At 35.4% G+C, this 23,194-nt stretch overlaps 1 pseudogene; it reads left to right on the plus strand.

Annotated features, from left to right (window-relative positions):
- The first annotated feature begins 9,054 nt into the window (after positions 1 to 9,054).
- LOC124974198 (malignant T-cell-amplified sequence 1-like) lies at positions 9,055 to 20,256 on the plus strand (annotated as a pseudogene).
- Positions 20,257 to 23,194: the final 2,938 nt, after the last annotated feature.

Raw genomic sequence — 23,194 nt, forward strand, 5'->3', positions numbered from 1 at the left:
TGGAAATAAAGACTAGGAAGGAATTTATGGGAAAAAAATTATGTATAGTACTGGTGGTTGGACTCAGAACCTTACATATGCTAAGCAAGTCCTCAATCACTAAACTATATTCATGGCCAATTTTTCTTTTTATTATGTTTTGAGACAGGACCTCAGGTTGCCTAGGATGGCTTTCAACAACTTGTGATCTTCTTGCTTCAGCCTCCAAAGTAGCAGGGGTTGCAAGCATGTGCTCCTGCATTTGGTTCCAAATTACACTTTTACCCAATAATTCATGTCTTATTATTTATGCAAAAATAATATGTTGAATTTTTCTACAAAATATGTTTGAATGTTTGTCAAACCTGTTTCAATAGTAAAATAGTTTAAATGGTTAGAAATACAACTAATAACAAGATAATAGTTATTTTAAAATTTATACTAGGAATTTTTTAGTACACATATTGAGATTTACTATGAAGCCATAAAAATTAGTGAGACATTTTGATTATGTACAGTATTTTATAATGCTGGTAGTATATATATCCAAACATGTATGTATGGGTAAATTGAAGATTTAGAGAACAGACCAATACTACCCATACTTTTGACATCTACTGGAAGTTCAGAAGTTTGTTGCAGAGCAAGACCTTTCAAGGAGGCAGAGTGATCACAGATGTCTTTAGTCACTGGTTCTTGCAACCATACTGGAAAAAATTTCAGACTTAGAATAGCAGGCGTAACTTTATTAGGAGGTATAATTAAAGAGAAAAGGGTACACACGGTAGACCCAGTTTGTAGAAAATTATCCTCTTTACTCTCATGTTCCTATATGATGCTTGGTTAGACAGACATTATTTGTGACCAAATGTCCTCAGTCTGCCGACCTCCCCAGGAGACCACCTCTTGTGGTCATGTGCAATAAAGCCCCCACCATCAATGACTTCACTGGGTCTCTAGCATGGCACCAGATCCCAAAGTAAACAAAGATATTCTTATTGAAGTGAAAACTATTTTTTGTCTGTCACATCAAGCTTGACAACCCAAATAAGCCTGACAAACTTCATAGTTTTCACAATTAAAACAAGACTCTAACAAGAATATATACTATGTATAGTTATTCTTTATTTAATTCATCAATTAATGAGTGAACCAAGGAAGTTGAAATTCTGATTCTAAAATTATTTCAGAAATAGGGTTTTATAAATTTATCAGAAAATGTGGTCAGAAAAATATTATTACAAGAAGACTGCTTTTAGCTAGAATTGAATAATGTTCTCTATAACAATAAAACTATACTCTTCTGGGCTCATCTTTCTTATCATAAACAAATATTTAATATATCCGATCACTAACAAAATAGTAAATGACCAAGACAAGTATTATTCTTCAACAATTAAATAATTCTGGAATCAATTTATAAATAATGCCCCAGTATAATAGAAAGATTACTTGATATATTCTCTTGGACTTACTTCCAGTTTCTCAATTATTTTCTTCTTAAGGGCATTTGAAAGTATTTATAGTGCAATTAATATTAATTCATTCTCTAGAACACTATTCCTAAGAAAAATCTTTTACATACAAGCATAGTAAGACATTAGATGAAACTTTTTTCTTAATATTCTGAAGTTTGAAATCAAAAGGTGCATATTACAACAATGAGAAGAACATGTTTTAAGGTCTGTTTGTGTTTTTTTTTTTTTAGGTCTTTGACCAAGTTTTCCATGAGAACTGCTAATATAATATTAGTAAGTGCTTCTACCAAGAATTCATAAACAATTAGGGGAAAAAATGATGAGAAATTGCTGTGAATATGTTCACCATGGAGGTAGTCATATGCTAAAAATTATCTGGCCACTGTTTAGACATCAAATAATCTTTTAAAACAGTGAAATTGTTTATTTTCATTCTTGCTAGCATTGATAATAACTTTAATTAATAAAATTCTGCTATTTTGGTAAAAATTAAAAATAAAATGAGAAATAACACTAATTTAAATTATATTAAGAATGTTAACTTCATTGATTTAATATAATTTTTAGGACACTTTTTGAAAATGCTTTTATCTCTTAATCCTAGAATTATTACTCTGTGTACCTCATAAGGCAGAGTATAGTGGAATTTATTATTATTATTATTATTATTATTATTTTATTGTAGGAATTATTTTTAAAACCTTTGTATTGTGAACTTGAAATCCTCCTGTCTCAGTCTCTGGAGCCTCTGGGATTACATGCGTGCAACACGGCGGAGCCCAGTTCACCTACAAATTTTAATCTCATTGTCCTCAAAAAATAAATACATAAATAAATAAATGAAACAAAACCAATACTAACTAGTAAAGAAAATCTAAAACAATTATGACTGCAGTTAGCTTTTTTCTCTTTGGAAAGCTTCCTTGGGTGTTAGTCTATCTCAAGACTTTATCTGCCTTTCCATCCCCAAATTTACAAGCTCTAAGTGGTTTTAATGGCTATGATGGTTCTCAGAAAAAACTCAATGGTTTATTCCCTGGACTACCATTCTTTAGTTTATAGACTTGCTGAAGTTACTCCCTATACTTTAGAATTTTGCTTTCTTCTTGCCAGAAATGTTTTCCTTCAGTGATTACGCTAGAAAAAAAAAAAAGTAGCATTATAGGGAAGCTTTCATTAGACATCCCCAATCAATAAAAATGATCAGAGGAAAACATGAATAGAAGCCATGGTAAATACCTTAGGTGAGAGCATAAGGGTGGCACAAAGAAAATTACACATAAAACCACGAAGAGGTTCTGTTAGATTCAATGTAAATTACATGGGACCAAGGAACCAAATCAAACTCTAGATCATAAATTTATTTTATCCTTCATCTTAGTCTATTTGAACTGCTGTAACAAAATACCATAACAAGGGTCATCTAAAAAATAAGAATTATTTCTCACAGTTCTGGAGTCTGGGAAGTCCATTATCAAGGCACCTGAACATTCAGTATCAGGTGCAAGTCAGTATCCTCAAAATGGTGACTTCTTGTGTCTTCAGACCTGTTAAAAGGGGCAAAGGGATTTTTGTGGAGCTACTTTTATAAGAACACTAATCTTATTCCTGAAGATTAGATCCACAGAACTTAATTATCTTCCAAATATATTGCCTCCTAATATTGTTATCTTGGAGGCCAGGGTTTCAGCATGTGAAAGAAGTTAAAAATATTCACCATATGCCATTTATGTAGTAAACATATAAAAAGGTACAGGAATGTATGTTTCAAATTATAACACTGTCTCTCAGGATGGTAATAATATAGGGTATGTAGAGAGAGTGGAATAATTTCTAGCAATGAATGTTTTGCAATTGAAAATATAGTCCAAATCATTCATCATTAAGAAACTATAAATCAAAACAATAAAACAGAACTGTCCACTTATTGTGATGGCTAATATTGATGATAGGTAACAAAGAGATGTGTGTGGTGGGAATACAAGGTCAAGGGGATAATTCTCTAAACTGGACCTACTGTGCTGACCCTCCCTCCCCCAACCCTGCTTTTTTAAAAGTCAATTTACCTGCAGCCCTTCCTGACTCAAATCAATAGGATATGTTACATTCTTCAGCAAGCAACCTGTTATCTGCAGGAGAAATGCAGGCCCAACAGCTCCTTCCTGCCAATAAGAACAACACAAGCTAGGAATTTGTGTCCTTAAGGAAAAAGGCTATAGCTATTTCTCCCCTGATTCTGACCCCTTTCCCCACACCATGTTGTAAACTGGATTGTTAACTTTCTTGTCATTCATTGGTCCAATTAACCTGCAGGCTTTCACTATTTAAGGGTAATTCTCCTGCTATTTGTTCCCTTTTCTCTCTTTCACTTTTATTTTCACTCTCACTCACTGTCACTCTCTTATTCTTTTTATTTTGCCCTTAAGAGCAGACACTCTGTCTGCTATTAAAGTTCCTTGTGTGAGTTCCTGAGTCCAGAGTGGTTTGTTTTGAGTAAGTAATTATTGTTTTTGGGAAAATAAGATTGAAGAAAAAGCAATAAAGATCTGATACTCCACATCAGTAATTATCAGGGAAATACAAATCAAAATCAGAATGAGATATCATTTTACTCCAGTAAGAATGGCTATTATAGAAAACCTATAATGAACAAGAAGTGGTGAGGATGTAGAGAAAATGAACACTTGCACGGTATTGGTGGGAATGTACATTAGCATAGCCATTATGGAAAATGGTAAATGAAGCATTTTCTAAAAGAATGGAACACTGAGGGTTTGGGGATATAGCTCAGTTGGTAGAGTGTTTGCCCAACAAGCACAAGGCCCTGGGTTTAACTCCCAGCACTGGAAAAAAAAAAAAAAAAACAAGAATTAAACATTGAGCTACCATATGATCCAGCTTTTCCAATACTGAGAATATACACAAATTAAATCAGTATGTCAAAAAGGATCTGAATTCCCATGTTTATTATAGAACTATTCACATTGGCCAAGAAATATAAATAACTGAAGTGTCCATCAACTAAGAAATGGATTTAAAAGATGTAGCACACAATGAAATACTATTTACCTATAAAAAATAATGAAATCTTATTATTTGCAGCAAAAGGGATAAAAATAAAAATCATTATTTTAAGTGAAATGAGTCAGACACAGGAAGATAGATAACACTTTCTTTTACTCATGCAAATTATAAAAATTGATCTCATCAAAGCTGAGTATAGAAAGGTGTTTGTGGAGACTGGGTAGAGTAGGGTGCCTAAAGACCTCAGGAAAGCTTATTCAATCTGTAGAAAGTTCTAGTTAGGTAAGAGTAAGAAGTTCAAAAGTGTTTTTTAGAGTGTACCATTTACAAAAAAAATAAAATAAAATAAAATAAAAAATTAAAAAAAGATTTTCATTGTTTCAACAGAAATAAACAACAAAGTGGTAAACAATAAGGTGTTTGCAGATATAGATATGCTTAAACATTACAGAATGTATACACATATCAAAACACCACATATTACATGAAAAATATAATTTTATGTTTTAAATAGCAGTTAAATGAAATTTGATTTAGAGAAGAGGAATTTGAAAACTAGTTTTCTCATTTTCAATATTACTATTTAATGTTTTGTCCTGTGATTCTCAGAATGGAAAAGCACATCACATGGGTCTATACTGAAGACTTTGTTATTTTGTGCTAAAATAAAACTTTGATTGCCTTATATTATAAACCCATGAAAATCATATCTTGAGGCTTAGGGAAGAGTAAACCAAGGGCAGAATGGCAGGCAACAAAGGAAGGTAGTGAGCGGAGTGGTTTCTTAGCTTGTGGCCTGCAGGGGTAAAAAGCAACTCTTCTGAAGCATTGTCCCAGGCTGTACAGTCCTCCTACCCTAAAGACTCTCCCTCTGTCTGAGCCCCAGGGGTATTAGCTTCTCACTCAAGAACAAGGATCAGGGACCTGTGCACACTAGGTCATAATTTCTATTTGCAGTTAATTATACAGTGCAGTGTGACTTTATTCTGTGTAGAATCCAGCTAATGAAACAATTTTATTATTAATTACTTCATGCAAACTTCCTCTTTCACAATATATATGCCCCTTTTCTGTTATAACATCAACACTCTCCTCCTCCTCCTCTTGAAAGAATGAGCATTGTTTAAAAAATGAATGTGCTGCTTTTGTCAATCCACATGGTCATTTTTATGCAAAAATACTTCATGAGGAATATAATCTTACTTCCACCACTTAGAAATGAACATATGCCTCATATAACAGGTTGAATCCTGTTTGTTTTCATAATAGCACCACCCTTCTTTAGCATTTCCCTGTATCTTCACTTCCTTATCCCTAAGGAAGAAAATTGAGTGATTTTTTATGATATTATTTAACGTTGTGTTTTTCATCCTGATTGCTAGAACTCCAGGGTAGCTACATTTAATACTTATATTTGAATTTGAAGGATATTTTCTAATTGATAATGTCTCAGAATTAACAGATTTTTTTTTCTAAACAGATTTTCTCATGTGAGACCCATTTTGAGCTACTGATAACAAACTTAGTAATACATGGAGTTGGTGTTTATGTTGCTATTTCTGTACTATTAAATTGTGGAACAACTGCTAGGATGGCTATCGATTAAGATTTGTACTATTATGTATATAGTACAACCTAGAAAAAAATCAGTCTGACAAAACATGCCTGATACTCACTCAAATGCTGATGTTACATTGTGTCCATGAGTCCCCTCATGCAGGTGCATGTCAGGGCCCAGGAGAGTCAGGGCACACTGACCTGTCTCTCACCACCGGCCCCCAGCCAGAAAAACAGAATTAAGGGCAGAGCCAAAGTTCCAGACTCAAATGCTAACCAATAGCTTGTGTAGTTCTCCAAAACATCATTAGCATAAATTTGGACCAATAGAAATGCTACTTTTTCCAAACCCTGATTAGCATAAGTTTGGACCAATAGCGATGCTACTTTTTCCAAACCCTGATTAGCATAAATTTGGACCAATGGCGTTGACCCAAGCCCTGTATTTACCCCTGGAGTCGCACATTCAAGTAGCAAAGTGCTGTGGGATTTGTGAGGTGGATTTGATTTTTTTTTTTGGGGGGGAGCATGCGGGGAGCAGGGATTGGACCCAGGGACGTTAATTACGGAGACCTTTGGATTCGGAAGACATGAACCATGCAAGAGGAAATTGGCCGTGAGCTTCTAAGGTCTGCTATTAAGAGCTGCTTTGCTGCGGGGGTTTGCAGCTTCCACAGAATCCACCTGCTGATGGGAGGAAGAAACTCTCCTTTCACCACAGAAACTTTTTAGAGAGGTATGTGTATTTGTTCACACGTATCAATGAAAATGAGACTTGTTGATGTGGAAGGCTGAATGATGAAGTTTTTGAAAGCGATGCCAGAATCTACTTTTCATGGAATACTAGATAATCCCGTGGTAGGGTTTAGCGTAGGTTGCATGCTTCAGACTAGATCATAGGTGCAGTGGTTTGGTGTTCTCTTTCCTCTTAAAAGAAACTATTTGAAAGGGCCTCATCATTAACATAATGTAAGAAAGCTAACAAATTCAGATTTTGTTCTCAGAGCAGAAGGAAATGAGCTAAAGGTTGATCAGTAAGGGGGACAGATGGCTGTAATACTTACTCAGGTGGTTTGAGAGTTGTTTGGTGTGACAGTAGAGAGTTGAGTAGAAGGAAATTGCAGTTACCCCAACGAAGAATCTGGGCACAAATACACAAAAATAAAAATATTGAGATACTCTTTAGGGGTCTTACAGCTGTAACCCGCTTGTAGATTGGTTGTGCACATGAATTAAAAGATAAATTAGGAATTCTTTAATTAATGAATTGAGTAAGTTTTAGCAGCAAGAATGAAGATATTGCTATAGAAATGTAGCAGAGAGTGCTTTAGTCGATAAAGAATAGTATAACAATGTCCTGTGTTTAGGTGCAGAATCGAAAACGTGTCCTCTAGAAATTTGAGCCACGAAAATTTTAGTGGAGAGATGCTGATGCAAGTTTAAAGAGTAAAGGAATAGAATTGAAGAACATGTGTGCAAGTAGCTATTTCTGTAATTATTTGAGGGGAAAATAGGCAACAGGTGTTAGAGGGAGAAAAGTGGCAAAATAAGAAAAATACATGGCTTGGAGGATGATTTTATTTTGCTGAAATTAGGATTGGAAAGGAGGGGGTATCACAGTGTTAGTGAGAAAGAATTAAATAAGTAAATATCAAACTCCCAGAAACAATACCAAACATAGAAGAAGAGATTAAACTTCGTCATAGGAAACTTTAAATTTAATTCTCATATTTTTAATTCCATGTGAACTAAGGAGTATTATTCTCTAAGGACAATTATTGAATTTATGAAAAGTCTTGGTTTTGAAGGTAATTGAGAGGATTCGAAGAGCTGATTCTGCATAAATAGAGAAAAATTTGAGTAGAAATGCTGGACTTTTCTCTTAATCAAGTCATTTTATTTATTGAAAATTATTTCCTTTAATATATGTCCTGAATGTTTAAAACGGTTCACTTCTCCATTTTATTTTCTGGGAAATTATATATCAGATATTAACAAATTTAAAATTTTTTAGCTATGTAGAAACAGAATTTCATTTTACATCCAACTTTTAACTTTTATCTGCCATATTTTTGAGTTTTCAATTCTAAATGAAATTTATTAGTTAATAATAAATTTATTAGTTAATAATAAATAATAATAAATTTATTAGTTAATAATCATAACATGATATAGATATGTATAAAACTGCTTCACGGTTGCTTATCCACCTACTTAGAGCTTATTTTCTCTTTATCTTTTCATTTCAGTGTCTTGTTTCCCCTTTTTATGTAATTTAATTTTTTTCAAACATCCTTCATTGGCCATTTTTGGGTACTTCTAAGATTGATAAATAATATTTCATTTCTGTTCCATTCAGATTTATTAACTTTTACTGCATCATAAATCTTTTCAATTTTATTCTTTATTACACATTTTATATCAGAACATATTTCTAAGAATATTATTTATAAAATCAGATGTGCTGTGAAATTTTTTTTGTTTTTGCTATGTATATAACAGTTTAGTGATATTTAAAATTCAAAAGAAAATAGTTTAACTTGAAATTTTGTATCTTATTAAAATATCACATCAAATATACATGTGCATAATAATATATACTATTTTTGAATGAGTGAATTTATGCTAGTGTCACTGTTTATTGTTTTTAATTTACTGTTCAATAGTATGAACACTTACCTTTGTTCTATTGACCTACACACAATAGACTTTTGTTTATGTAACAACCTATCAATCCTTAATGATTTCTGTACTGGCTGCAAGTATAGGGAGTCCTTCCTGATCTTAATAAGATTCAATAAATATTAATATGTTTTAAAATATGAATGAATTTACACATATGAATGAGTTTGTACCTATAGAGTTATAATTTCTTCCATGCATATCCTCATTAAAATTAAAAGTAAAGGATGATGTTGAGGAGAAAATAATTCACTTGGACCCAGTAGGTAGAATACAGCATTATGAAAGTAATTTTGGACCACAAAAGGGAGAGGTGTTTTATACACAAACGGAAATGAGGCGGGTTCTTGTTGCATGTCCTCATAAAGAGGTCTGCCTTCCTGATCACCGCCTTCGGGTCAGACATCCTGACACTTCACCACGGAGGTGAGTGCTGCCAGCCTGGGAGCCCGGTGGGCTGAGGCAGGGCGCGGGCAGGGGTGGCGTCCTGGCTCCTCTGCAGCCGCCTCCGCTGGGTGTCGGGATACGGCTCTCGCAGCGGGGGAGGGGCGCAGGCGCCCGCCAGTCTGCCGCCACGAACTTCTTAGTGATTTTTAAGAGTACGTGTACAAGTAGAGAAACAATGTGTCTCATTTGTATACAATAAAAAAAAAAAAAAAGAGTACATGGTTATTGACTGCAGTCACTGCCTTGTTCATCTCATGAATTTATTCCCCCTAGCTATCCTGGATTTTCTAGCCATTGACCAATTTATACCAAATCCCATCCCCCCACTCCCCTGCCCTAATACTCGGTGAAGACGATTCTCTCTGCTTCTGTGGCTTCTAATTATTCATGCTTGTTAAGCATATGAGTTGAGATCACACAGTGCATATTTTTCTATGCCTGGCTTATTTAATAAAATGTCCTTGAGATTTATCTATGTTTTTAAAAAGGGAAGTTTTTTTTTTTTTTTTTTTTTTTTTTTGCTTTAGGTCTTACTAGTATTCCACTGTGTATTTATACTATCATTTATTTATCGATTCATCTTTTGATGGACACTTAGATTGTGAATAGTGCTGCAATAAACATGAAAAGCATAGATATATCTTTTGGCATAGACATTTTATATTCATTGACCTACATATTCAGGAGTGAGATAACTAGATCAATTGATAGTTCTGTTTCCCATATTTTCAGGAACTAGTATACTTTTTCCCCTAATGGTCTGTACCAATTTATATTTCTACCAACAATGTACAAGGGCTTCTTTTTCTCTGTATCCTCAATAACATTTAATTTTTGTCGTTTCGTAGTAGGTAAGCTACTATCTGTGTGATATTTCATTGTGATTTTAATTTGCATTTACTTGATGATCAGGGATGTTGAACTTTTTTCCATAATATTTAATGGCTGTTTGTCTTGTTTTGAAAAATATTTAATCAGGTCCACTGTTATTGTTTAATTGCCTTATTTTTTTTCTTACTGATGAGTTGTTCAGTTGAGATATTAACAACATGTTCCATTTAAGTCTTACAAGCACTTTCTAACTTTTGGTGGGTTGAATTTTCCTTTTCTTGGTCTTTCCCTTCTTTGTTTTACTGAAGTTTCTTAGGTGGATATAATTTAATTTTCCTAGTTTTGCTTTGGTGGTTGTGCTTTAGATTTATATATTTAAAAAAATCAACTCCTAAAAATGTCAGGGAGGGCTGGGGGTGTGGCTAAGTGGTATAAAACTGGACATGTGAGCCCGTGGGTTCTATCCTCAGCACCACATCAAAATAAATAAGTAAAATAAAGGTTTAAAAATATTTTTAAATGCTGGAGAAGGTTTTTCCCCTTTTTGCTTCAAGTATATGCACAGTTTTAATAATTACATTTAAGTTTTTAATTTGTCTTGTACTGACTTTTATTTATATATGATTTGGAAACAGTGTAACTTAATTTTTCTGTATTTAGTGAGCTAGATTTCCAGGTATTACCATTTATTAAAGAGACAGTCTTTTCCTAATTGTGTATTCTCAGCCCTTGTGAAAAGTTATTGACTGCAAGCGCATGGATTATTTTTCTGGACTCTCATTCCATTTGCCTTTTTATCTATTTTTATGCTGTTACCATCCTGTGTTGATTACTACAGTTTTATCTCTAAGGCTTTACACAAGTAGTACGATGTGTCCAGATTTGGTTTTGCTCAAGATCATTTTAGATATTTGAAGACGTTTGTGTTTCCTTGTGATTTGTAGGATTTTTTTTTTTTTTTTGTCCCTGGAATTTTCATGGAGATTTTTAAAGTATTTTTTGTATCTATCATAAGTGGCATTGTATTTTATTTTTCAAGTAGTTCCTTGTTAGTGTGTAGAAACACAACTTTTATATGTTGATTTCATATCCTGCAGCATAAAAGATATTCTTTGTGTGTGTGTGTGTGTGTGTGTGTGGTCTTTAGAGTATTTTAGATATAACATCATGTCATCTGCCATTAAAGACAGCTTAACTTTGTTTTTTATTTTCAACCTGATGTACCCCCACACCCAGGCCCTTTTTAATTTTTATTCTTTCTTTTGTGCCTAATTGCTTACTAGGTCTTCCTGGAATACGTTGATAAATTTGGTAAGATTGGGCATCCTCTCTTATTAACTAATAATGGAAGAAAATATTTAACTTTTCCCTATTTCAGCATTTTGTTAGCTTGATTTTTGTTGTACACGTTCATTATTTAGTTTCATTCTTTATATATCTAGTTTGTTGAAAGTCTATTTTTTAAATCAAGGAAGTATGTTTAATATTGTTGAATGCCTCTTGTGTATTTGTGGATGTGATCACAATGGTTTGTGTACTTCCATTTTTCTTATGTCATTCATCAGTTATTGGTCTTTGATATTTTTAATCTCATATGATTTTGGTATTAGGGTAATGATGGTCTGGTAATATCATTTGGGAAATATTTCCTCCCCTTAAGTTTTTTTTTTTTTAACATTTTGAATAGGAAATGGTATTCCTTGAACATTTGTTAGAGGACAGTAAGAAAGCCATCAAATCCTGGGCATTTGTTTGATGAGATTCTTTCTACTACAGATCCAATCTCCTTACTTCTTCTTGGTATGTTCTAGTTTTTTCTTTCTTAATGATTCGATCTGGGAAGGTTGTTTGTATTGTGGAATTTACCCATTCATTCTAGGTTATCTTCATAGTACTTTGTATTATACCTTGTATTTCTATGATATCAATTTTAGTGTCTACTCTTTTTATTGTATTTCAGTCATCTTTTTTTCATTATATTGTCTGACTTAAGGTTTGCTTTTTTTAATTCATCTTCTTAAAAAAAACAACTCTTAAGTTTTTAAAATTTGTTTCCATTGATTTACCAGTCATTATTTCACTAATTTCTGCTTTGGTTCTTTACTTTTTCCTATATTCTTTGACTTCAATTTTTTTTTTTTTTTTAGTACCATCAGGTATATTACTAGGTTGTTTATACCAGGCCCTCTGTCTTTATTGATGTAATCAAAAATGGCTATAAACTTGCCTGTTACATGGATTTTCTTTTACTGCAACCTACTAGTTTTGGTATGGTATTTCTAAATATGTTCAACTCATGCCTTATTTTTTAAAATTTTCCTTTGATCCATTGGTTGTTTAGGAGAATGTGGTTTGTTTTCCATGTATTAGTGAATTTTCCTGCTTTTTCTTTTTAATTTCATGTCACTGTGCTCAGATATGATAACTAATATGATTTCAATATTCTTAAGTGTCTTAAAACTTGTTTTGTAAACTACAATATGATCTCTCCTGGAGAATGACCTTGTGTGCCTTCAAGAAGAATGTATATTTTCTTACTTTTGATGAAATAGTTTTTGTCTACTAGATTCACTTGTGTAAAATATATATATATATATATATATATATATATATATTCATATATATATGAAATTAGTTGGCTAATGGCTTTAGGAAGAGTTGCCACCAGTTGGTTCAAAGTTTAGTCTTATAAAAATGGAAGTGATGGCCTCCAAGCATTTTACAAACTGGACTAGAATCTGGAAGGATCATATGGCTAAGTATGTTTGCTTATTTTTATTTATTGTTGTTGTTCCAGGGATTGAACCCAGTGGAGCTTAACCCCTGAGGCATAATCCCCAGGTCTTTTTATCTTATTGAGAGACAGGGCCTCCCTAAATTGCTTAGGCCCTTGGTAGTTGCTGAGACTGACTTCAAACTTGGAATCCTCCCACCTCAGCCTCCTAAGTCCATGTGCCACCATGCCCAACTTGCTTATTCTTTATTTTTATAAAAGGTTTTTCTTTTTGAGTTTATGACAAAAAATATTTTAAGTGAATAACTCTCCATTGTTCACTTTTTCCTTTTATTATTATTCTACTGTAGTTTTTTGACTCTTTTGAACTCTACAGCCACATTAATCAAGTTGGTCATTTTAAAAATTTTCTAGTACATTCCTCAATTGTTTTTGTGTAAACGTTAAATTGGTACATGCTTACAGTTGCATGTTTCTGAATGAAGGATCACAAATAATTCCTAGAACTGCCTATCTAACAACTTCATATGTAACGTGATCTAAACCAGGAGTTTGCAAACTACAACCCTTGAGCCAAATCTTACATATCACTTGTTTATGTTAATAAAATTTTATTATATTATAGTTACTTATATTTGCTGCTTCACACAATAGGTATTTGTGACAGTATTACATGTCTCAAAAAAGCCTATTTACCATTCATACCTTTAAAGATAAAGTTTTTCTTATAATAATAATGATCCCTGAGCTTAGAAAGTTTGCAGAAAAATTAACTTCAGCAAAAAGTATATCACTTTAAACTTATCTTTCACTTCACATTTTACATTGATATTTTTCATTCTTCTCATAATACTGTTCTCATTTAAAACCTGTGCTAGAGAAAACAAGCAACAGGAACTGTAAAATTATTACCACTTCAAAAATAAATGTTGCTTAGCATGCAGATGTTTATACATTTTGTTGAAATTTTCAAATGTAAATTTTTTGTTTTTGCCTAAAATTCAGATACATATTATTCTCTCACTCACATCTGCTCAGTTTGCTATAAATGACTAATCTAAATGTATAAAGGCACCATAGATGCTGAAATTCTATTATCTGTGATGCCTACTTTGCTAGCTTTAGGCACCATTAATTTTATAAAACTTAATTTGAGATATAATGTAACAGCATTTGAAACATTCGGTAAGATGGTTATTTCATTTGGGGGGTAATTATTTGTTATTAGTTTATTTTAAATGCAGGAAATATTGCGGTTCATTTTGATATAATTATACAAGTATGGAGTAAAATTTACTCCATTTCAACTCGGGTACTTTTTCTTTCCCTTTGTTACTCCCTCCCCCTGTTCCTTTTCCTTTAATGATAGTTCTATTTTTTATAGGTTTTTTTTTTTTTTTTGAGTGCCTTGTGGATATAAATTCACTGTGGTATATTCATCCATGTATGTAGCACAGTTTGATCAGATTCATTCTACTGTTCTTCACTTTTCCCATGCCTCCTTTTTGGCCCTCAAGCTTTTTCCTCTATGTAAGATCGGGTGGGCTTGGCAGGCTCAGCGGCGGGACCAAATGTAAACTCGGGCGGGTCTCGTTGGGCACAGTTAGCAGACAAATAAAATGGGACAGAAAAGAGGCCGAAGCAAGCTTTATTGGAATTTGGCTCTCGGCGAAATTCCCAGACCCCCAGGGTATAGGGACCCGGAGAATATCAGAAAATCGCACATGGCCCTGGCTGCCCAGGGTTTTTATAGACTAGGATGGGAGGGGGTCTTGTTGAGTGACAGGTGGGTGTGAAGGGTCAGTGGAACTTTCCATCCACCTTGCTGCGAACTTTCTGGTCACCTTTGGCAGGCTGGTCTTTGTTCTAGCTGCTCAGCTTTGCCCCCTACAGTCGCCTAATTTCCGACCTAACACTCTACCTCACTGATCTCTCTTGTGTTATCATGAAATTTCCCTCCCCTGATGCTGCATACTTATTTTCACCTAGCTTCTGCATATCAGAGAAAATATTCAAACCTTGAATGCCTGGGTCTGTCTTATCTCTTACCATGATGTTCTTCAATTCCAGCCATTTACTAGCAAATTCCATTATTTTATTGTTAATGGCTGAGTAAAACTCCATTGTGTGTATATACCACATTTTCTTCATGAATTTCTCTGTTGAACAGCACCTAGGTTAGTTCCACATCTTGACTATTGTAAATTGTACTGTTATAAGATTCGATGTGCCATATCCCTACAGTGTACAGATTTTAGATCTTTGGCTGTAAACCAAGATGTGGGATAGCTGCATCATGATGGATTCATTCCTCATTTATTGAGGAATCTGCATATTTCTTTGCAAAGTGGTTGTACTAATTTGAAGTCCTATCAACAAAGAATAAGTGTACCTTTTCCTCCACATCCTTGTCAACATTTATTAGCATTATATTCTTGATAATTGCCATTCTGACTAGAAGGAGATGAAATGTGAGTGTGTTTTGATTTCCCCAATAGCTAGGGATGTTGGACATTTTTTTTTCATGTATTTATTGACCACTTGTATTTCCTTTTTAGATTAATATCTATTTTTAGTTCATAGGTCCTTGCCTATTTATTAATTGGATTGTTAGGGTTTTGATGTTAAATTTTTGAGCTCTTTATATATTTTGGGCATTGATTCCATATATGAGAAACAGGTGGCAATGATCTCCCATTCCGTGGGCTCTCTTCAAGCTCTTTTCTCATTTTGCATGAAGAACCTCTAATTTGAAGTCATCCTTCTTACTGATTCTTTGTTTTATTTCTAATGCTTTAGTAGTCATTCTACAAAAGTCGATGTATCTGCCAGTATTTTAGAGTACCGAGCCTACCTTTTCTTTCAACTGTTAAAGATTTGATATTCTAATTCCTGGGTGTTTGATTCACTTTGGATTTACTTTTATTCAGGCTAAGAGCCTTAGGGTTCAAGTTTCATTCTTCTACATATGGATATTCACTTTTCCCAGCACCATTTGTTTAAAAGGCTTTTCCTTTGTGCTGGATGTGTTTTGGCAACTTGGTAGAGTATCAGATGAGAGTAGCTGTTTTCTATTCCATTGATCTTCATGTCTGTTTTGGTGTCACTTACCCTGATGTTCTTGTTAGAGCTGTAGTATTAAGTTGAGGTTCCATGTTGTGACGCCTCCAGCTTTGCTCTTCCTGCTCTGGAGTACTCCAGCTCTTCTGGGTCTCTTATTCTTCCAAATGAATTTTAGAACTGTCTTTCCTGGTTCTGTGAAGAATGTCATTGGTATTTTGACAGAAATTGCATTAAATCTGTAATGCCTTTGGTAATGTGGCAATTTTGATAAAATTCTGCCTATGGACAAGCATTGGAGGTCTTTCCATCTTCTAAGGTCTTCTTCAATTTCTTTCTTTAGCATTCTATTTTTTTCACTGTAGAGATCTTTCATGTCCTTGGTCAGATTTATTTCTAAGATTTTACTTGAGGTTATTGTGAATTGGATGACTTTTTTTCAAGTTAATGCTCTTTTTATTGTAGAAAAAAAAAAGACTATCATTTACAACTTGGAATGGATGTAAATTGTAATTTCTTTGACAGCGATGTAGATGACTGTGCTGAAGTCCTCAGCCACTGGCCTGCTCTGCCAGCTCCAAGTCATGGTTCAGAAAGTTTTAAAAGAGTCCAAAGATGCTCCCTTGATAAAAGATTTTATATTAAAAATTAGTGTAAGTGACAACCTGACATCCATTTCACTCTAACACAATGCAGAAAATGCTAAACTAACATATACAGGTATTCCACCAGGGTGTCACTGTCACTACTTGGTCAGACGACGTGAAATACAAGAGGACGATGACTTTTCTAACCTGTTTCAGAAGATTCATCATTGGAGTACAGGAAAGGCTTTTATATATGTTGTAATTGTATCTAGCTATTTTGCTACATTTGATTATCAGCTCTTCTGGTGTGGCTTTTGGAGCCTCTAAATAGGGAATAATGTCATCAACAAGCAGAGATAATTTGACTTTTCCTTTTCCTTTGTGCATTCCTTTACTTTCCTTCTCTTGTTTGATAGCTCTGACTAGAATTTCAAGGATTATGCAGAGTAGGAATGATGACACTGGATGTACTGGTCTTGTTCCAGATTTTAGAGAAACTGCTTTCAGTTTTTCTCCATTTAGTGTGATATTGACTTTGGGGTTTTCATGTAGTACATTGATAATATTGAGGGATATTTCTTTTACCCCTAGTTTCTCTAGTGTTTTAAACCTGAGTGGGTGCTGGCCTTTGTTCAATGCATTTTCTGTATCTTTTGACATAATTCCATGATTGTGATCATTAACTCTATGTGAATTAACTGTATGTGAATTGAATTGATTGATTTACATATGTTGAACCATCTTTGCTGGGATTATGCCCTTTTGATCATATTATCTTATCTTTTTGATGTGTTCTTAAAGGTGGTTTGCCAATATTTTATTTTTGAATATATGTTCATTAGGGGTGTTGGTCTGGAATTTTATTTCCTTAATGCATCTTTGTCTGGTTTTAGAATCAGGATGATAATGACACTGGCTTCATAGAATGGGCTTTGGAGTGTTCCATCTTTTTCTATTTTATGGAATAATTTGAAGAGAATTGGCAAGAGTTATTCTTTAAAGATCCAGTGGAACTTGATTGAGCATCCATCTGGTCCAGAGATTTTTTTGGGGGAAGGCTTTAAATAGCTGCTTCAATTTCATTACCACATATTGGTTTAAGTTTTCTGTATCCTCAAGGTTCAATTTGGGTAGATCACTGGCCTTTGATAATCTGTCAAGATTTTCAAGATTTTCTAGTTTGAGTATAAATGTTCAAAGTATTTTCTAATGATTCTATGGATTTTTGAAATATTTCCCTTGCCTTCATACCGTATTATCTGTTCACATAAGAAAGTGCAATTCCACTTAATAACAGAATTATGTAGTTTATGTACTTCCTACCTCATTGTGTTGTTCTGAATATTAGTATAGTCAATGGCATAGTAAACATCTGCTGTTTAATGCGTGATGTGTATCACAGTTTTTTGTTGGTACTGCTGTTAAATGCTGACCCAACCATTCCTATATAGGTGACAATGTTATAGATATCAAAGTAGACACTGGACATTTACCTGTGTCCAGGCTGTGCATCTATTAACATTAGTATTATTCCTGGCTCCCCTCTTCCTCCAAGAGAAGTTGTAAAGTATTTGGGACAATCCAAATTCACAGAATAGAGATCCTGCAGCTCAGCAATATTCATACCTCAAATCAAGTAACAGCAACTCCAAACCTACACACAATCTAGACCCACCTAAGCTTCAAAATTACATAATGACATAGAATTAGGGAGAAAAGTCCCCAAACCAACAATCAGACACCAAGGAGGAAAAACCAGAGTGGTCCTCCGACTGGACATATATCCCAAAACCAGAGTGGTCCTCCGACCGAACATATATACCACCCTTGAACATATATACCAAATAAGAAGTCCCACAATAAAATTATAACCACATATGAAAGACATGCATACAAAAGACACAGGGGAATACATCTCAAATGATGTGCAAGTCTTCTGAAAACATGAGGAATCAGGAAAACAAATCTGCTCTCAATTCTCAATACTCACAGATAGGTAAGTTTGCTACAAAGAAGGAGAAATACAAATTAACTAGAAGTAATAAATAAAAGAAGAAGAAGAAATAGAAAAATTTAGCTATTAGTCGGGGAAGAGATTTCAGTGTTCAATAAGAGGGGGAAAAACTCGATATAAGCAAACAAGCAAATGTAAGATCAAAACAACTCAAACCCATGGATTTATACCCCACCTATGTTAATACAAGGCCTAAGTATAAACAGGCACAGAGAATACAGTGAAACTGAATGTATAATTATATGAATATATATATATATATATATACATTTCAAATCTGATTACAGTGAAGAAAATACACATACCCACATATATCATACACAAATGTTCCAAAATGGATAAAAGTTCAAAATAATACAATAAAAGGAAATGATATTTGAAAATTTGAAAAAGTTCAAAGTTAAAAATGATGAGTAAGCAATAAAAGTGTATTAAAACTTGGTAAATACAGATAAAAATAGGCAATAAAAGAGTGAAAATCTTAATGGGAAGTAAAGGGCTTGTTGGCATGGATGGTTTTTTACTCTTTATATTTATTGCTGTCTTTGTAAGCATGGGTCAAGAGCTGTGGGTTGCTAAGTCCAACACCTCTGTGTTCCTCACTTAGTGACTGGTTCTTATTGCTAGGGCCAAAGGTGGTTGTAGTAGATCTTAACTTCCAGTCTCCTAGTACAGGGTGGGCTAGACTGGGAAATGCTGACAAATTGTGTATTACAGAAGTGGGGGTGGTGCAGAGTTCTAAGTTGGAAGTTCCAGTAGTTGAGTTTTAGTTTTGGCTGAACCTTGAAGCCCTGCCAGTGGGCATTTGGATTAGTTCCATGTCTTTTGCTGCAGGGGAGATACTGGTCTCTGTAGGCTGTATCTAAAAATCTTTAGGATTGGCTGGCAGGTGGAAAACCAGCAGAGCCGACCTTGCTGATTCTTTAGATGTCCCTCTTGCTCTGCCACTGAGGGTAGAGTAAGTCTTTTGGTCTGTGTTCTGTTCAGGCCTGCAATGCATTGGACTGCCCCACATTCTGAGGGGGCAATTTGCTTTACTCAAAAGTCCACCAACTTAAATGTCAATTTAAAACACCATAGAAACATCCAAAATAATATCTGACCACCTATCTGGGTATCATGGTCCAGCCAAGTTGAAACATAAAATTAACCATCACAATGTCTGTCTTAAGATTGTGGACCTTCTGGGGGACAACTCTGACTCTCGGTGCTGGCCTTCCTTGTGTAAGGGGATCTACAGGAGCCTTTCTAATTTAACTTCTTTCCCATTCCAGTCCCTTCCCTCTTGTCGCCCCCTTCACCTTGGATCATGTTAAAAAATCTGATGAAAAAGACAATGTGTCCAACACCATCCAGTTGAAAACATCAGTTATTAAGGGTATTAAGAGCCAGTTGATAGAACAATTTTCAGGTATTGAACTATGGCTTAATCAAATCATGCTTAAGAAAGACCCTTTCAAAATAGTCTGATGCCATGAACATATAGAAATCCTTAAAGTAAATGGAGAATTATCATTTTTTAGACAAAGACAAGGGCCTTTTTATCCAACCCTAATGTTACTTCACAAATATCCTTTTATTCTGCCACACCAGCAGGATGATAAAGGAGCCATTACATTTGTACTCAGTGAAGCAAATATCATGTGTCCAGGCTTAACTTCTCCTGGAGCTAAACTTTACTCAGCTGCAGTCGATACTATTGTTGCAATCATGGAAGAAGGAAAATAGCATGCTCTACCTGATGGCATCATGAAGATGTCTGCAGAAGATATTGAGAAAGTCAACAAAGGAATTGGCATTGAAAATATCCATTATTTAAATGATGGGTTGTGGCATATAAAAACAAGTCTCAGAAGGAATTAGCTAAATATTGTGCTGTATCTGTGTTTGTATCTGTATGTGACAGAATGGAAACACTGTGTCTGTGGTTATGCTGAATAAATTCTATAGATGTTTAAAAAGAACCAAAGAATGTGATGCACAGTACTGAGCACAACAAACTAGGTGCACAAGTATGAGGCTCTGTGATAGTGAGGGGAGTGTAATACATCACAAGTTTCACATACCTCTGGGACCACCCCTGCTGCCTCCTGGTGGAGAGGTCCCTGTTCATATGCTCTTCAGGGGCAGCTGACCATGAAATCAGCTCATGTTATAAACCTTTCCTTCCCTTCCCTTCCCATTATCTTGACTAAGTTTCTTGAAAGAGCAATCTATATTCACTGCTTCTATTTCCTCATACTTCATTCTTTACTTCCTTCTCCACTTGACATTTCTTCCATTCCCAAATTCATTGGGAGCTGTTGACTCAGCATCCTCCCTGACTCTCTGCAGCCTCAGTGCTGCCCTATTCCATAGTGCAGAACCATCCCTGCCCTTGGCCAGCGTCATCCACTCCCTTCCAGGCTGTCCAGGTCAACAGTTTGCCTCAGTGGGCATCAGGCACTGTTGTGTGCTAGGGACAGAGAGGTCACACAGACCTGGCTTCTCCATCACTTCTCTTAACACTGTGTCTCTGCAGATTCTCCCCTTTTATGTTTAGAAGGAAAATCACAGGAGATATGTACTCTGCACAGGCACTCCTTAAAACAGACAGTATCCACTCACTAAATATGGAGTTTCTACAATGTACAAGATACACTGTACGGGACCCACCCGCTAACAGTCAGCATGTGGCCTGTGAAAGGGATATTAGCGAATGACAGTTCTGTGAGGCCTTTGAACAAATCAGTACAATAGAAAACAGCAGACAATGTGAGAGCTTCTAAGAAGATTAGATTATAGGCCATGAATCAAAGGAGGGAAACCTTCCTTTGACTTCAAGTAAGTAATGGGTAAACTTTGAAGGAAGAGCAAGACTTGAGTCTGTAGTGTAGGAGGGACAGTGCACTGTGGAGTAGGCAGAAGCAACAGCATGAAACAGAACACCTGAGGGAGATATGGTCACTGTCCACAGGGCCCAGGCTGTGGTTAGCCTTTGGTCTCATGCTAATCTCTGGCAGGTATTTTCAAGCGTTCAACAGGGGCTCAGTGAAGCTTTTGTGATGTGCTTTAGAAGTGTTCTCTGGTAGCTACTCAAGATGTAGAAGGAAGCAGGGACTGAGCCAGTTCAGGTGGCAGGTGATTCCAGAATCAGAGGGAGGCCTGGAAAAAGGAGAGGAGGGAAGCTTGATGCAGTGGCCTGCACCTCTAGCCCTAGCAACTTGAAGAGGCTAAGGTTGGTGGATCACTTGAGCCTGGGTATCCAAGACCAGCCTGGGCAACAGAATGAGACCCATCTCAAAACAAACAAACAAACAAACAACAACAAATCAGGAAGAGGAGCGAATTGGCGAGAATGAACAGGACATCTTTTGTTTTGTAGGGGAAAATGAATGTAAAATAATCTTTCTGGTCGTGAGTCTCCCTGGTTCTTGTTGGCAATAATTACTTTTTTTTAAAAAAGCAGACCTTATGTTTTAAAGCAGTTTTAGGTTCACAATAAAACTGAGACAAAGGTTCAGAGTTTTCCCATTTTTGCCCTGTCTCCACACGTGCATAGCCCCTCTCTCCCAGTGTCCCCAAGAGTGGTGTGTTGGTTAAAAGCTACAATCCTGTGTTAACATGTCATTATTATCCATGGTCCATAGTGTACATTAGTTTACACTCTTGGTGTTGTATAGTCTACGGGTTTGGTCACATGCAGAATATTCATTTTTAAACTTTGTAATCCTTCCTTGCTTCATCTTGCAAGCACAGACTTTCTGACTTCCAAATGGAGCAGCCAACTCCCTCAACCTGGCGCTGGAACCTTCCTTCCAGTGACTTTTCTAACTCCCTCCTATCACTATCCTCAAGTTCTCATTCAATTCTCCTCAAATCCTTGTCAACCTGCAGCATTACACCAAGAGTAATGGTTACTTAGCACCTACAGACTACACTGTCTACCGACCATGCAGGGCAAGACCACATGGAGGGTAAGACTCACGTTCAGTTCATATCGGTAGCACCCAGTCTGGTGTTCCATAAATGAGCAATGATTAATTCAGTCTCTGAACAAATTGATCTACACATGGAGAGGCGAGAATAAGACAAACATCCATGCTACAGATGTCACACTGTGTATCTTACACATGCACGTGTATCCTCTAGTGAAGACAGTGTTGTGTTCCACTGCTGCAGCTGGGGTTAATGCTTCTCTAGCACAGGAGTTCAACTAATGCCATCCTGAGTAAATTCCCCTGGTCTTTGGCTTTTCCTGAGTAACAAGGGAATGCTGTGCATTCGCATGTGATGTTTGAGGATCAAACCAAAGGATTTCTAGCCAAGAAGGATAAGATGATTATTATTCCCTGTTCCTGCAATATTCCATCACATCTGTGATTCATCACTCTGGAAGCTTGGTATCCATGTCATTCTGGCTTTTTTTTTTTTTTTTTCAAACTAAAATGTAAAAGGACTTTAAGGATACACAGTGGGCCTAAAGAGCCATCTGTGGTATGGAACTCGCTTATTTAATAAACAATCTGCAAAAAATGAGAGCAGTATTAGAAATACATTGTGTTAAGCAGAGGTATTTACACTGCTTATCTTTAATGTTTCTCAGCAATCCTCAATTTGTGCACATTTACTATTTTTGCTCTTAGTCCATGCATGCTTTTTCTCCAACTGTAACAAATTATTTAACCCACACCTTGCCTCTTCTAAGGCATGTACCATTGAAAATGCCATTGCTCTTGAAAAGAATGGAGTGTAGGAGAACCTTGGAGGACTTGTGGATAGAGCCTGCACTGCCCTCCAGACAGCAAGTGGTCCTTTTGAA

The sequence above is a fragment of the Sciurus carolinensis genome, unplaced genomic scaffold, assembly GCF_902686445.1.
Source record: "Sciurus carolinensis unplaced genomic scaffold, mSciCar1.2, whole genome shotgun sequence".
Taxonomy (NCBI): domain Eukaryota; kingdom Metazoa; phylum Chordata; class Mammalia; order Rodentia; family Sciuridae; genus Sciurus; species Sciurus carolinensis.